Source organism: Phasianus colchicus, chromosome 12, assembly GCF_987193195.1.
Source record: "Phasianus colchicus chromosome 12, bPhaCol1.hap1.1, whole genome shotgun sequence".
Lineage (NCBI taxonomy): Eukaryota > Metazoa > Chordata > Aves > Galliformes > Phasianidae > Phasianus > Phasianus colchicus.
In genome coordinates this window covers 10,396,739-10,412,894 of record NC_143447.1, presented here as the reverse complement: position 1 = coordinate 10,412,894, position 16,156 = coordinate 10,396,739, and the positions used below count along the sequence as shown (strand labels likewise).

Below are 16,156 nucleotides of genomic sequence, written 5' to 3'. Positions count from 1 at the left end.
TTAGATGGTTCATAACTAGACTTCAATGCTAATATGTCTGAACTAAATGTGGGGAGCTTCTAGGCTTTCATTTGTGTTCTCTGGCTGCCTCCAGACATATTTCAGTCACTAAGAGTTGAGTGGTGAGGTTAGTGGCAGCAGACCATGAAGGCATTCAAGCTAGTAGCCAGTGGGAGGCAGGTGTGTGTGGGGAGACATCTGAAGCTGCTGTCTTCTCTTGAGATAATAGCCGTGGAATATTTTTAACATAAGCAGTGCAATAAAGTCATCCCTGGTGGGTGAGTTGTCTTTGCTTTGGAGCCTTGCTTGTGTTCTAGCCTGACAAAGGCATGGATTGAGATAGCCAACCCACAGTGTCAAAAAGGATAGGAACTCCTTGGTTGGCGTTCTGCTTGCCTGTTGTCAAAATGAGTACCTAATGAAAGAAGCATGTGGTACTGTTAGCTGGAGAAGTTTGGATCTGTTCATTTTGGTGCCTGAGGGTTTCTGTTTTCCCACTGGGTTCAACTATAGAAATTTGTGCCTCTTATCCTTGAACCCCAAAACTTATTTGTGTCAATTAATCCATTCTCTCTAGTGGAACTGTAGTTCTGATGGTCTTGAGTCTTGCTCACTGAGTGGTTTGATCAGGGTGTTAAAGGAATCTCTCAAACTGAAAATGCAGCTTTCCAGACTTACTTTTTCCCAACTTAGGTCAGAAAGGACTTGTCTGGTACTTGGAATGCACCTCTGTGTTAACTGCTTTTTTTTTTTAATTGAAGTCCTTTTTAAGGCAATTAGGATGCATTAAAATGCCAGTGCTTTTGGTATCACAAAAGTGAACATCTCATGCTGGTTGACTACTTAGACAGATCACAGCAGAGAAAACCTCATCTCAAAGACTAGAATAAGTCTTGGTACTGCTATCCTTTTCAGAAGCAAAACAGCTACCAGTGGAGCACGGCTGGTGCTAGCTGGTAATAAGCCTTATCAGATGTTTTTGTATAGTTCTTTGATATGTTTCATGATACGTTCTGTAGAATGTTTTAAGGTTGTGAAACTCAGAAGGCTGCACATAGTCTAAAAAGGATGGGAAACCGTGGGTGCTCTGCAAATACAGCCACCATGCAGGGTGGACTAAAACAAGGAGTTGAAATTTTTGAGGAAATACTATGGGTAATAATAACTTGCCTTCTCCTGTACCAAGGAGTTCTGGTACCTCTTAGGGTGACTTTTGCTTTACCTTCTGTGTTTTTTATATTATATAATATATTTTTATATATGTATTTGCGTGGTGCTTGTTATTCTTCCCATTGACACAGGCACTTCATCAAAACCTCATGCTAGCACTTACTCTAGGGGTATATGCTTCACCCCCCTCCCCTTCTCAAGTCTATTTGCTATGACTTTTCCACTTTTGGCTGCCTTGAGGCTTGGCTTCACCCATGGCTTGACATTGTTTTGGTGTGCTGCTCTGGCCCCGTTCTGGGGATGGAGCTGTGTGATGGCTGCACTGCAGCCTCTGTGCTTTTAGTGAGTCTCCAGGGTTTCTTAAAGTTTTGTTGTTGATTTTTGTCTTTTATTTCCATTGCATTGCTAATGAAACAGTGTTGCTTCTGTGGCAACTTTCAGCTGACCTTGAGTTGTAAGTACTTAGAAATTTATGTTCTACATAAATAAAATGGAAATTATTATTCTTATGATTATACTGTTCTTATACAGAACTTGCAGGCAATAACCATAATCTCAGGAGATGAAACAAACTCTCAGTACATGAGTGTGTGTATACAAACAACATCAAATCATGTTTTCTGTAATGTGATTGCTTCTTTTCATGTATTCCTATAACTGAACAAGCGTTAGAAAAATAATTGTTATTGACAGACTAGAGAAGTGACATATTTAATACCATTTTACAGGCTACCAAGTTGTTCCACCAGATAACATCAGTGTGTACTGGCGTTATTTACAATGTAAGAGGTGTTGATTTGAGGATGTTTCCCCTTTTCAGAAATAGATTGGTAAAAAAGAACGTGTCGCAAAACATGCTGCTTGGCTGTGATGGGTTATGTTATACATCAGCTTAGAGGAGAGCCCTTGCATTTTAAAGTACCTTCAGTTTTTGGGGCAGTGTCTGTGATGCTCGCCTCTTGTTACTTTTGTGTTGTAATATGTTCCTTGAAATTCTCATTTCCTCCCAGCAGCACTGTGCAGCCCCAGGGGTGAGGGCAGTGAGGAGGAGGCAGTTTAGCTGCTCAATGGATGCCCTTTATTCCAGGAGTGGAGAACTGGAGAGTAGAGAATGCTTTTTCTTTTTTCTTTCTCCCACCCCATAGGAGCTGGAGCAGGGCTCTTTGTGGCAGCCTGCTGCCTCTTCTGCAATGAAGAGGGAGGACAACAAATTGAAGAGAAGAAACTTCTGGTAAAATATAACAGTGGCTGTATGCCGAAAAAGATGGTCTAGATAGATAGCTCTGTGAACACAGAGTTTAAAGAATCTGGCCTAAATTCAAGAACTTGACAAATTGGTTCTGCTGCTTTATGCTTTGGGTAGAGTTCATGTAAATTATATCCAGCCTAATATACAAGTTATGTATACAGATGCCCGTCTTTCCACTGGAAACACTGCGAGGATGGAAACTCCACGTGAGGATGAAGGAAGAAAATCAATTCTCCGCCTCTGTCGAGGAGCTGACAGAACTATTTCTGTTCAAACTGAGCAGTGCAGACAACTGAAGCATAAAATTCTTTAGATTCTGAGAATGTATCTCTTTAGAGAGCTTTGGTGCGGTCCCCCACTGCTTCCTCATGAGAAATCTCATCACCATAAACACTGTTTGTGTTTTTATATGAGGACTTAGCTTCTCCCAGGCTCTCATAAACTGATGGCGAGTCACTACTAATTATTCCTTCACAATACTAACATTAAAAAGCTCCACTGTGAAGTGAAGGTTATTTAAAGGCTTACACGTTTTATAGGAATTCTGTCTCTGCTATATATGTGCACGTAACACTTTTAATTTTCTAAGGCAAATCTTGAGGTTTATTAGGCCTTAAATAATAAGCATGTTGATAGCTTAATTGCTAGCACAGAACATACAGATTATGCTCTATTTTTAGCAAAAAGAGTGTTGTGGCTACAATGGGACTTGATGTGACAGGGCTGAAACTTTCTCCCTCAGCAGAGAACAACTATCACGTCCTTGTTGCTAAAATCTCTTCCTCACATTCTCAGATATCATGAATTCCGTATGACTTAGGGTTTTCTCATCCACTTTAAAAGCTTCCAGCTTATGTGTTGCCTGACTACCAGAAGCATTATTTCTTTGTTCATCAGTGATAACTGACCACATAATTAGCCATCTGGGGGATGGCATGAATAGTACATGCAAGTTGCGAGACTTGTTCCATGACCTGTTCTTGTAGGCAGGGCACTGAAATGGCAGCAGGGTCTCCAGCTGCTGTCCTGTTCCTGCCTTAAAAGAAGGCTGTTTCACTGCTGACTGCTTTACTGATAAACATTTGTACGGACCATTTCCAGCTTATCTTTTGCTGGACCGTTTTTGAAAGTTCTCATCAGTTGCCACAGACTTTTCAGCTAGAGCAAGTTTTTGGCTTGTTTGTGCTAGAGGAGACAGCTGTCTGGTGGGGAGGAAAACATGCTGATAGCTTTGCCTCACTGTCCCTTCCCTTCCATTGCTGATGCTATTTGTGCCTATCGAACAAAGCCAGCAAAGCTGATCTGGAGCAAGCTGTGAGATCATTTTCTTCTATGGCCAAAGTACTTGGTGGAGCTGAAGAGCTGTACGACAGTCAGCCTTGTGCAGCAGAATCCTGTGTCCCTTTAGATATTTCTGTAGGCTCTTATTAAGATGAAAACAGACTTGGTGGATCATGTCACAGCTCAGATCAGTCTGCTCCTGTTTCTGGCAGCAATAGTAGTGAATTTCTAACAGAGTGTAAGTGGGTGGCAAGCGTGTTTGGGTACTTCAGCAGTCTGCTCTCAATACTCAGCCCAGGATTTGTATATTTGTGTTTAGTAGGCTATTTTGATAGGCTTTTTAAAACTTATATCAGCTTGTGTATTCGCTTCTGAAAACACAAACACGCTCACTCTCTGTAGCACCCCTGAGGTGCGAGTTCCACAGGCTGCCTGTAAGCAGTACAAAGCAACACCTTTGTTAGTTTTCAGCCTGCCCTTTCACCATCTAAGTCCTCGTTCTCCCTGTATTACAGTAGGCACTGAGCAGTCATTTCTTGCTGTCCTTCTCCACAACGTGCAGCTTCTGTAATATTTCCCCCTCAGCCATCCATTTCCCAGAGTGTGCGTAACTGTGCGTTGTGCAGAAGTCATTCAATTCCTTTAGCTATCATTACAGGCCTTGGTACCTTTTCTAAGTCTGTCGTACCCTTTGTGAAAGGAAGCTCATAGTTCAACATGACATCTGAGATGTAGGTATTCCACTGAATTACAGAATAGCATACAGACAACTTCTTTTTCTAATAATTTCTAGTATTTTGTTTGCTTCCCTGCCTTCCACTGCTACTGGGCATTCTTTTCAGTGAATTACGTTTGTATCTTCAATATCTCTTCCTCAAGTGACAATCAGTGCTTCAGATGTTATTGTAAATATAATACGGTGACTTTCCTATCTCAGGTGTGTTGAGGCTGAATTTCACACATGTTGAGAAATGCACAGCTAAAATGATTTTTTTTTCCAGCATTTCCTGTCGTGAGGTAAAGCAGTGATGACAGTTTAAGTTTTGTGATCTGCTGCCATGCTTTCCCCAAATATGTAATGTCGTTATCTGGAAATGCATTTCATTTGTTAACGTGCAAGTGCTTGGACTGTTGGGCTGTGACTGTGTGCAGCCTCTCATTATGATTTTCTGGTGGCTTTGCCCACTGAAGCCAGGCCAAAATCACTGAGAGTAAGGAGTGGCTTTGGGTAAGCTCTTGTGTCTTGCTCTGGAGCTGTTGAGAGATCAGATTAGTCTTGTGGTCAATGAGAAGGAGGAAACAGGGCCTCCTAGAGAAGAGTTGAATGTGTGCATTTGTGCTCCTTTAGATTTTAGCTGACCTGGCCTTTGCTTATGGATCAAACATAGAAGAATATTTGGTGAAATTCAGCTGTTCCAGAATTTGCTGTTTTTCAGGCAGTGGAAAACTCTATCCTTTTCTTCTTTACATACTCTGCAGATTTTGATTCCAGGGGCATGTGGTGCATTCACAAGCACACTTAAAGGGTGCAGTCTTTTGTTTCCCCTTTTCTCTTGATGTGGCCTTTGAGTGTGTCCACTGATTCTTCTCAGTTCTACAGTTCCTAGTTCTGAAGACTCCTGTAATTCAAGGTGAGGGAGGCTGTTTTTGCATCATGTACTGTGTGTTCTTCAGCTCCTCCTGTGGTCTGTATAGAGCTGACTCCTCCTGAAGGACTTCCTTGAACTCTTCTCTTTTTATCTCCTGTCTGCTCAGTGAGTTGCTGCTGTCGGTAAGCAAACTTGCACAAAATTCTAACCTTCAAGACAGGACAAAATCGGAAGTTTATGTAAGGCTCCGGGCTTTTCAAAGCTCTGCTTGGAAATGCTTTTTTGGGGGGGATGTGTTTTCTGATCTGGCTATTTCTTTCAATTTACAGAAGCAGTAAAGAGAATTGTGCAGACGTGAGCAGACTTTAAAAATGTTCAATTTATTTTCTTTGTTGAGTGCTGGATCTGCTTAGTGGGATATCTTCTTTGCAGGAGTTTGAATGGGTTAGGTTCCATTTCACTTTTCCATAAGTGGAGGTATTTGACCTTTGGATATCTGAGGTTCCCCTGCCTGCTTTCCATCTGCTGCTCTGGAACTGGTCCGTCTGTATCTGACAGCCTCATACGAATGTCCTGGGTAGGCTGTGGACCCAGTAGCAATCTGAGTAATGAGTGTCTGTGCATTTGAGTTGAGTGCTCACGTTCTTGCTGTACTTGTTTATCTTTTTGAAAAATAAACAAAATCTGCTTCTACTGTGCTCCCTGTTTTGAACAACAAAACATTACTATGCATAGGATCTTGTTTGCAGAAAGTGTCCCTGTGAACTGCTGTCATTTCTGTGCAAACCCATTTCTGTGCAAATCAGCTTATTGCTGCTGTGCCAACTCTGACCAAACAACAAAAGATGACTAAATGATAGAAAAAGTTCTAGTGAATTCCTGCATCCCTCTTTGCCACGCTCCCAGCTTTCCTAGTTCTAAACATTAAGATCCAGCTGTGGGTCCAGTGGCTCTAACCTTCTTTGATCACTGTTTTGTAGAAAGTGGTGGAGCAGTAAAGCTTAAGGAAGAGAAATAATTGTTACAGACTTGTGCAAACAAGAATGTTTTTGCTTTTGGCTTCCAAGGTGACTTAGAACACTGTCTTTCTCCTGCTGAAGTTCTGCATTCATGAACATTACGTTTTTTGGGAGTGGAAGTATGCCTGCGCCTGCAGTCAAATCTGGGGCTGAGGAGTCTGTGACTCCTGGCTGATTGAAATTTAAACCTTGGCATCTGGAAAACTGAGATCTAGCTAGAGCCCTATGGACCTGTCGGTGCAGGATTCATAGCACTTGGGTGCTGTAGGGAAGGGAGAGAAATATCACTGATTGACAATGGTAAAGGTAGAAATGCTGTAGTAATAATTTTACAAAAAACTTAAATGATACTTTTAATGTTTCCTGAAGCATGGTGAGACAAAATCATTCAAAGCTTTGTCTTCCAGCATTCTAGGCAGTGAAGACAGCAAAGTAAATCCATCTGCTTAGTACTTGTAATGAACAAGCAGGTTTAAAATGGATGGGGTGACCACTCACTGGCTTGCTGTCGTGTGTGCTTTGATTTTCAATAAGAGCATGGCTGCCTCTTAACGTCTTTGTTGCATATTGACAGGATCCCTTGGTATGTTTCTATTTGCTTAACCTCCTGTGACAGACACCACCTCTATCCGTGTGCTAGCAGTATATACTGTGTGTATTTCACTCCTGTGGTTATGTACTGCTATGCTTGGGCAGTATATTTAGCAAATTGTGTAGTCAAATGATTATGTTAGAATGAATGGTTGATGTCTAGTACACAAATAATTATGACACTAAACTTACTATGTATGAGCTGGAGCCATAGCTGATTTCAGTGACAGATGGAAAACTCCACTGAACCTTTTATTGGCCATATGCCATTTCTGACTGTTGGCCAACAACAAGATTTGTTGCTAATATATAATGATTTAAACAGTAAAAAGAGCAGCTGCACTTTGATTTTCAGTGCCTTTACTACAGGTTTTCCTGGAGCTTTTGAATATCTGCTCCTGCTTTCTAATGCAAAGCTGTCACTTCTGGTCTGTGAGAAGAGACTTTATCTTCCCAGCGCTATGTGGGGTAGAATTTTATATTTTGATACTTATAATTAAAGCTCTCCTCTGCCTTTATTGCATTATTAAGTTGACAGAATAAAAATCTTCCTGTAACATGGGGATAGTAATGGCTTGTAAGAAGCTGACTCTGTGCAGTACCACAACAGAGCTGTGTGTGTGGTTTTGGTTTCTTTTTTTTTCCTTTGCTGTCAGTAGTCTTATTTTTATTACCTGCCTGAGAACTGGGAAACCAGCGTTCCTCCAGCTGTTTGGGGAAGCCAACTTCCAAAACGTAGTTCATTGAGAGGATCTGCATGTGTTGTTCATCATAGTACCAGGACAGTGTTTGGAAACGTGAGTATGTGAACATAAACTGCAATCATTATCTATGCAGAACGTGTCACTGTTGCTGGCAGAGCAGAAAACTTGTTCCCACGTGATGCTTTGACCTTCCTCCCTCCTGAAAAGGATTTTGCTGCTGTCCTTTTGTCGATCTGTGCACTCCAGTACTCATCCAGAGAAAAATGAGATTGGAACCTGGAGGGCAGAACTATTCTGGCCTCATGCCCAAAACAAAAGAGCATGATAGGGGAGAGGTGCACAAGGGAGCACTTTTTGATTAAACTTGTTTTTCTTCCCTATATGCATTTATGAACACTTCATATTATTACAAAAATATATGTATATATGTATATTATGCAAGTCTGCATGCAAAGAAAGCAGGCCAAGCATTTGACTGTCCTGGACAGCATCAATTTGCACTACCTGAAGAAGCCTAAAGGTCTTTAGGATGTGTTTGACTGATACTATTGATCCAGCAATAACGTTGCTCCTGTGCCAGGGGAGGTGTGAAGTGGTCCTTGCATAAGGTGTTTTTCATTGCAGAAGGCAAGCATATAGGAAAGGGAACAGTTATACCCTTTGGTACTGTACCTCTTTGGAAATGGGTAAGAGATTATGTGATGCTGTTCTCCCGTTTCTGTGCCTGCTGCTTTGGAGAGATACAAGGAGTCAACTGAGGGGCTAGAACCACAGTTTGGTTCCTGACCAGCTCATAGGACATCCTGTGGGCTGCACTGGCTTGTGCAGCTCAGCTTTGGTGCAAAGGCAGTATTTTTAAGCCACGTTAACTGTCTCTGGCTGACTCCTCTCTGCTTGTTGGACTGTCACTGGGCCTTGAGCATGGTTGTTAATACACTGTTATGAAGCTATCTGCACTGTTGATATGCTCAAGCATTGTGTCAAAGACCACCCTTCCCATCTGCCTAGGTGTGTTGCTCTAGCAGTTGGTCCCAGTTGAGGAAGCCAAGTGATTAATCCGTGGAAAACTGAAAGCATTCATTGATTTCTTGACTCCAAAATAAATTGCACGCGAAGTAACTGAAGGTTTGCTGTGGCTTCACTCTTTCACTGTTCCAGGTGGTGGTTGCATGCCAGCTCACTCCAGCTTGGCTGTTAACTGCAGCATGCTCTGAAAGTGTGAGCATGTTGGCCCTGCTTGTCCTTTCCTGTAATAGATCAGTGTTTTGTTTTGTTTATTCATCTCGTGTCTCTTCTTTTAGCTTTGGAAAAGCAGCAGTGTAACTTCTCCAGCTGCAGGCAGGTTGTTTCTTCACAGCCAGTGACCTGTCTGCTGTAGTCTGAATGTTTGCTGGGATGCTTCTTATCTAGGTCATAGCTTTTCTCTCCTGTCAGATTCCTCCTACACCCCTCTTTGATCTTACCTGTAGCAAGCTGTCTGTGTCGGCAATCAAACAGAGCTATGCAAAGTATTGGTGAAGTGATGCAGGTATTTCTTACTTTGTTACATTTTGCAGAACATTGTACTCTATTTGTATTGGAGTTGAGAAAGAGAAGATCTAATTGAGGAGTTTATAGCTGACTGTCAATCTGCAATAGTACTTAGTCGTATCCAGTGACAATTTTCCTGTTATGTGGATGTTCTTAATATATTATCTGAGATGCAAGCTCTTTCAAAATGTCCTGTTTATTGTCTTTTCTTTCCTAATCAGAGTACGGTACCTTGTGTATTTGTGCACTGCAGGTCAGCTGCCTTCTTTTGTTTTTGCACATTTTTAATGCCACCTTTGCCTGCATCTTGTGATAAGTCAAGCAGAGTCTGATGCATGTGTAGAACAGCTGCTCCTTTCCTTGCAGTCTATTTTTTCGGTGTTTTTTTCCTCTCAGGATTGAAAGACTCTCATCCAGGTGTTAGTGGTTAAGTACAAACAGTTGATTGTAGAACACTTGTGCTTTCCTTATGTTGTACAGTTCCCTAAAGCCCATTAATGTCACTGACGACATCATCCGCCCTCTTAGCAATGCTTGCTGGCATTAAAGTTTGTTGGTTTGAAAACTAGTTGAATGAGGTAGTATTCTTTGTTAAAAGGAAACACAGAACGGCTTTTTCAGTGTTTAAAGGTTACAACTATTTTTAAATAAGTTACGTCCGCATAGGTCACCCGAAACTAAGTGAAAAAAGGGATGATTTAAAAGCTGTTGGAGAACTCTTTCTCCACCCCACCACCCCAAGTCATTGTCATGTACTCCACACTGCTGCTTATGAACAGTTGTGCATGCAGTCATAAGAAAGAATGAGATAACTGAAGGTGATTATGGAAGTAATTATGTTCTGGTTGTTTTTTTCCCTTCAATTTGTTCTTGTTTCATGTTGGGGTGGGAGGAAATCAAAATTAACTTTGTCTGACAGGTACATGGTGGCTAATGTCCAGCTGTGGCTTGCAATATTTCCTTGTGATGTTCCATAACGAGACCAGTGACTTCTGAGTTCATGGTGAGGTGCCAATGAGCACTGCAGCATGAGCAAGTGAAAACACGGTGATAGGGATAGTGATGACTCTTGAGATAATATATCAAATAATCAAAGTACTCTGACACTGACTGATCCTGCTTTCTAACAACTGGTGATTAGTTTTCTCAAAGGCCCAAGGTTATTCTGCTGTTATCTCTTTCAACCTAGCAAGGTCTCAGTGCAGTGGGCATGACCAGCGTTTGGCTGAATATTGCAGCTGCGATTTGTTTGCTGGTGTTCCTGCAGACTATGTGTGGTTGGATTTTCAGCTAGATGCCATGATTGTCTTTAAAATCCAGTGCTGGGAATAGAGACTTGAGGCAGGTAAAACAACAGCATAATGTTAATGTTTGTGTAACTGTAATTAGTGAGGTTTTCCTTTCATAAGAAAGGAAAGAACTTCCGACACTGAAAACTTGTGATGACTTTGTGGAGGGCACAAAAGGCAATCCATCTTGATTTTTAGGTTTTGTGCTATTCACTTGGTAGTTAATGGTGGGAAGTGAGTCTCAAACTGCGCTGTCTAGTAGCTCTTGGATTTTTGCTCCAAGCACATGTATCGTGTCTTGTCTTGTTTGTTCCTGAGCTGATCTGCTTTCTCCTTGCCTGTTGGCAGCTTACCCGACTGTTTTATGTATTTTTGTTATGCAACTGTTACACAGACATGCTATGTAAGCCTGTATGTGTGTGCAGATGGATTCTTCACAGCTACCTGGAGACAGGGCCACACAAAGCACAGACAGCAGTGTGACAAATACACCATGGCTGGATGGGACTCAGGAGAGTAGTTAGCTGGCTCTGCTCGTGCCATGCTGGAAAGTGCTTAGTGATTCCTTCCCATATTTGTGACCTTTAAAATGAAGACACTGTCACCTTTCTCTGAAGAGGGTAAAAAAAAACCCAAACAACTATAAAGATAGTAAGGTCCAAAGATAGGGATTACTTAAGAAGTTCTTGCTTTGGTCTGTACAAGGCAACCAAAACAGGAACAAATGATCAAGCATTTTCTGATGGCTTTGACAGGAGATGGCATCTGTTGAAGTCCAGGTGGATTTATTAGTGGATTAAACCTGCTCACTAAAGCATGCTGCCTCATCCTGTGCTCCCTACTGGAGCATATACAAGAATAGAGGGTAACTGATATATTTTGTAACTAATAGTTTTAAGGGATAATAGTTCTTATTTCTATACAAATATTGATAATGGATGCACACGTGTAAGTTTTTATATAGATAGAATGTATATAGTTAATCAAGATTATCAGAGGATTAGATTCATATATTTAAATACCTTACTTTGGTTTACTTCTACAAGGAGTTTGATACACTATATAATTAAAACATTCAATGAGAGAAAATTTTACCATCTAAATCCTGTCAGTGTTTTGTTTCTAATCTCAGAGCTGCCACTTTAGATCCAGATGCTGCATCCAGCTGCAGGCAAATCTCAGGTGTGGAGTGGTTATTAATTAGCTGTCGTGCTTGTAGATAATCAGTTTTCTACGTAGTACAAAAACTAGTACTTAACCACACTGCTTTAGTGCAGATAGGGGTTGGATGTTTGGTTTGTTTTTTCTTGCAGAGGAGGGGAGGAAAGGTTTTGGAGATGCTTAGATAATAACATAAGCTGACTGCTGTGGGAATACTGCTATCATCTGTTGCATTGCATCTTACACCACTTGTGTACATCAGACTGATGTTATGAGAGCATCTGCCTTTAATGAAAGTGATGGGTCTCGTGTGTTTGCAGCAGAAAGAATTGTGTTCTCCCATCAAGTTCTGGGAAGACATAATCTACTTTGTTAATAAAATGCTTGAGTTTCTGTGTCACCGTGCATCTAGCCATCTTCCTGTGTTTAGATGATGCTTATTGTCGTAATACTTTTTCAAAGCAAAGTAATTGTAGCCAGATACTCTTAAATATGTTGCTCTCCTGTTATCAGCTTGTATGAATAGACAGTAAAATTGTACATGTAGAATAGCTGAATTTTTCTGGGGTTTGGTTGCTTGGGGGGCATCTCTACCAATGCATGCCCAAGTACATAGTGAGGATACTGTGGGATTTAAGAAGAGTTTCAGAGAGCAAATGACACAACGTTCACCTGCTGTTGCTAACAACACCTTGGGACACCAAAATGAATGTTAAAAATGAAAACAAAACAGCATTTATTTCACACTGTGCTCAACAACGTTGTTCAAATAAATTAGAACTAATATGTGCTTAAGGCTTCCTAAGTATGTTTATTTTTCATGGTTCTTTGAAACACTTTCCTCTGCTGTCTCTGAAAGTATTGGTTATTTATTAGAGTAATATGGCTGTATATCTTGCAATAATTTGGCTGAGAACTATTAAAGTATTCAGGCAGCTGCCAATATCTTAAGAGAAACTGTATTAAGCAAAAACAAACTGTAGCTAAACAGTGTCTAAACACAGATAGCTACCTGGGATGATGACACTTTGTGTGTCTTCATTTGTTGGCTATAGAAATGAATTATTAGCAAAATACAGCTTGGTGACAGCTTATACACTGTGAGCCACAGACTCTTCTCAGTCCACATGTACAGCTTGTTTTATAGCCAGATTAGATACATTTATAATTCATTGTCTCAATCTCCTCTTTCTCCCACATTCTTACTTGGTATTCTGTACAATCTGTATTTGTAAGTTAGATGGACTAACACCAGTGCTTCGTTAATTACATGTCTGGGCAAGCGTTGCTCACTATCACTGTATGGATTCCTTATGGATGTAAGTGGCTAAGGACTGATTGAGCACACGTGGCAGAAATAGCAGCAGCAGTACAGTTACCTAAAATGTGACCGTAGTTTGTTGAAATGGTGGAGCTTTACTTTTGGAAAAAAAAGGCATTAAGTTTTTGATGTGGATGATAAGTGTTGTGGAGTCCTGGTTGGTCAGGGCAGTGGATGCATGCCAGCATGTGTCTGATACCCTTTCTGGGTCCTAAAGGTCATTCACTTTTAAGGCAGAAGCAGTCGGTAGAATTGGTAAGTAGTATTTCTATTTGCATTTCTTTTCTGTTGTAACGTGAACTGTAACAGTTGAGTGGCTGTTGATATCTTTAAATCTATTAAAAACAGTCTTGTGTTCAGAGTCTTGCTCTGAAAAGTGCAGCCTTGGCACGTTACATATTACGGGGTTATGTTTCTCCATTTCTTGTCTGCATAGTGTGCATTTTTATCTAAATATTTATGCTAGACATATGGACAACCTCTTTTGTGAAGTTGAACTAAAGGGCAGAATGACAATAGTCCATGTACTTAAAGGGTAACTGTGTACACCTGGGGAAGGTCTCACTTTGGTACAGGGTCTTACTCAAATTTAAAAATGCTCAGTGGCCAGGCAGACTTGAGTACCCAGACAGGGGAAAGCAGCTCTAAAGCTTTTGTGCTGTGTTTTTCCATCATCATTATTGTTATTTATTATCTTTAACTTGAGAATCCGTGCATGCTTGGTGTTGAGCTTAGTAACTAGCAATATAAATGCTGGTCTGTTTTCACTTGTTTGAAATTGTCCCTCTAAAATGCTACAATACTGAGTGCTATAAATATGTGGTAATTTACTTAGAAACACTGACAGTGTTCTGCTGTTCAGAAATGCTATCTGGATCTACAATGTTTCATAAACATCATATTTTTTGCAAATAATCTCTAATGTTCTACTAGGAAGAATGTTTGGTGGGAGAAAGTAATTCAAAACTGGATGGAAAGACTGATGTGTATTTTTCTATCTAGTGTTCCTTGTAGAATTAAAGCATAAATACAAATTGATAAATTGATAAATTTTCTATTAGGATTTCCTGCATATGTTTCTGACCTTAATGTTTATAAACTGTCTCACATCAGTGAAAGAGATTTACCTTTATGTAAGAATATATATGGTGTGTGCATATAAAAAAACAGCTTTTATTTGATGGACGGATTTGCTGCAGGCTGCCACATTCTGCAGGCCGTCTTACTGGCAGTGGGTTTTGCTCAGTTTATAACATAGTAGACTACACAATAATGTTGTCTGCAGTTTTACCAGCAACAGGAAAAGTATTAGAAGCACTGATTTCAGTTTTACTAATTGTTGTGCTGAGAACAGTTGCTCGCTGAGATAATGTCTTAGTGGATTTGACTGGTGAGCTATCAGTTGCTGAGGTGTTATGTAATTAGTGATAGTGAAGCTAAGTATATCAGACTTATGCCAGGCTGTCAGCTGCTCTGTGGAAATGAATTCAGATAGATGGGGGAAAAACTTTCCAGAAGGGTGTGGAAAATAAAGATGGAAGTGGTCCAGATGTCCCCCGCAGCAAACCTATTCCATGTCTAAGAAGGCAGCCAGGGGAGATGTCTAATCCTTCTAACAGCAGATCTGTTAAACGCTGCTCCTTAGAGTGCCTGGATTTGTTCTTCTGCTGTGGCCTGCATTGCCCACTTCTGAGTCTTCAATCCTAATGCTGAACTTGCACAAGGCTCACAGCTCTGACTTCTGAACAAACAGCTGCAGCAATCCATGATGTCACTGCCCTTCAGTGGTTTGCTACTGTCCTGCTGTTAGAGGCTGCCTTTCTACAACAGAGCTGGTGTTAGGAGCACAGCCTCTCTGCTTCACAGTCCTGCACCTTAGAGCAAATCTGCTTTTAGATCAAGCTAAGTCATGTCACTGTGTTTCAGGCATGGTTGTAGTGTTCTGTGGGCTGTATTGTCAAGACAGAGGGCTGGAGAAGATAGGTGTACTTCAAAGCACTCACACCAAATCAGGCAGATGATGCCTGGTGGCTGTACAGCTGTAGAGAAACAGCATCTCTATCACAGAAAGGTACCTGGGAGGCACTAGTAATACCTTCTGGCACTGCTTCTGGTACTTGCAAGGTCATCTAGTGCTCTGGGTACTCAAAGAAGGCATGAATGTTTTGCAATCGCATTCTGCTTCTTTTTGCATGATATTCAAAAGATGCTTACTGAAATGTGAAACTGATGAAATCCTGGCTTTGCAGCAGTCTGAGTTAGCAATAATCTCAGTCCCCATCCTCAGTGTACTGTGTGGTCCCTTGGCTTCTTACCCAGCAGGATTTGAGACTTGCAAGAACTGTGTTCTTGAGCCTTGAGAAAGCAGGATTCCTCCTGATTTCAGTACCTTGCTCATTCATTAAAACGGGGATCTGGCAGGGAGATTTGAAGGATGGTGGGAAATGTGTATATGTGTCTGTGATTAAAACAGTCTGTGTTCTGGAAGTTGCCCAGCAAACAGGCCAGGATCTAGTTAGTTTGTGACTTTCCTCCTACAGTCAGTCCTCCCCCTTCACCAGCAGTCTCCTAACGTCGTGCAATAGGCTGAATCCTGGAATAGCACCACTCACAGCACAGCAGCTGGATGAAGGTAGGGTTGTGCAGTGTTATTTGTTCAAGACTGGCACCTTTGACAATGCTTTCCAGAGAGTTTCATAATTCAAGTCAGTTACTCAAAGCAAGGGCTGCTTACCCATGGGCTGTGTGTGGTCTACCAGAGTAATTAATCTGGCCAGCTTCCCAGGAGAACTTGGAACAGATTTGTAGGCAGAAGTGGTTCTTTAGCTGGGATAGTTTCTTCCTGGCTATCTTCTTTCTGCTGTCCTTTCCCCTTCTGATGTTAGTGTGTGTGAACTATATATTCCTTTGTGGCTGGGGTGGTGGGGGGTGGCCAAAGAATGTGGCCTTGCGTTTAATTAGTGGTCTGTAATTGCCAGCTCATGTGCCCTGAAGTCTGGGTCACAAATCTCTAATGCTTGCTCTCTTAGTCAGGCTGATTTTATTGTTGTTTTTTATTCCCACATCTGGCTGAATTTATGCCTCCTCCCAGTCTCTGCTTAAATCGCTGGACATTTAGGAGTCAGCATCTCCTCTGTTTCCTGGATACTTAGGGCTGTGACCCTGGATGGCAGGTTCCTCTGGGCAGGCTCTGCAGAGCACAGATATCTTGTGTGTGGATCCGTACCATGTCCTGAACAGTCTCCCTCCCTG

The 16,156-nt window shown here is 41.3% G+C and overlaps 1 long non-coding RNA gene across 6 annotated transcripts in view; it reads left to right on the top strand.

The window, feature by feature from the left end:
- Window positions 1-16,156, top strand: part of LOC116244706 (uncharacterized) — a 128,224-nt gene that overhangs the window by 2,911 nt on the left and 109,157 nt on the right. The window contains exons 5-6 of one of the 6 annotated variants that reach the window (XR_016470387.1): window positions 2,316-2,401; window positions 2,581-6,165. The exons of the other annotated variants lie outside the window; for them this stretch is intronic. This is a non-coding gene — a long non-coding RNA (uncharacterized LOC116244706). Of the gene's footprint in view, window positions 1-2,315; window positions 2,402-2,580; window positions 6,166-16,156 lie in introns of those variants that run through there. 6 annotated transcript variants of the gene reach the window in all.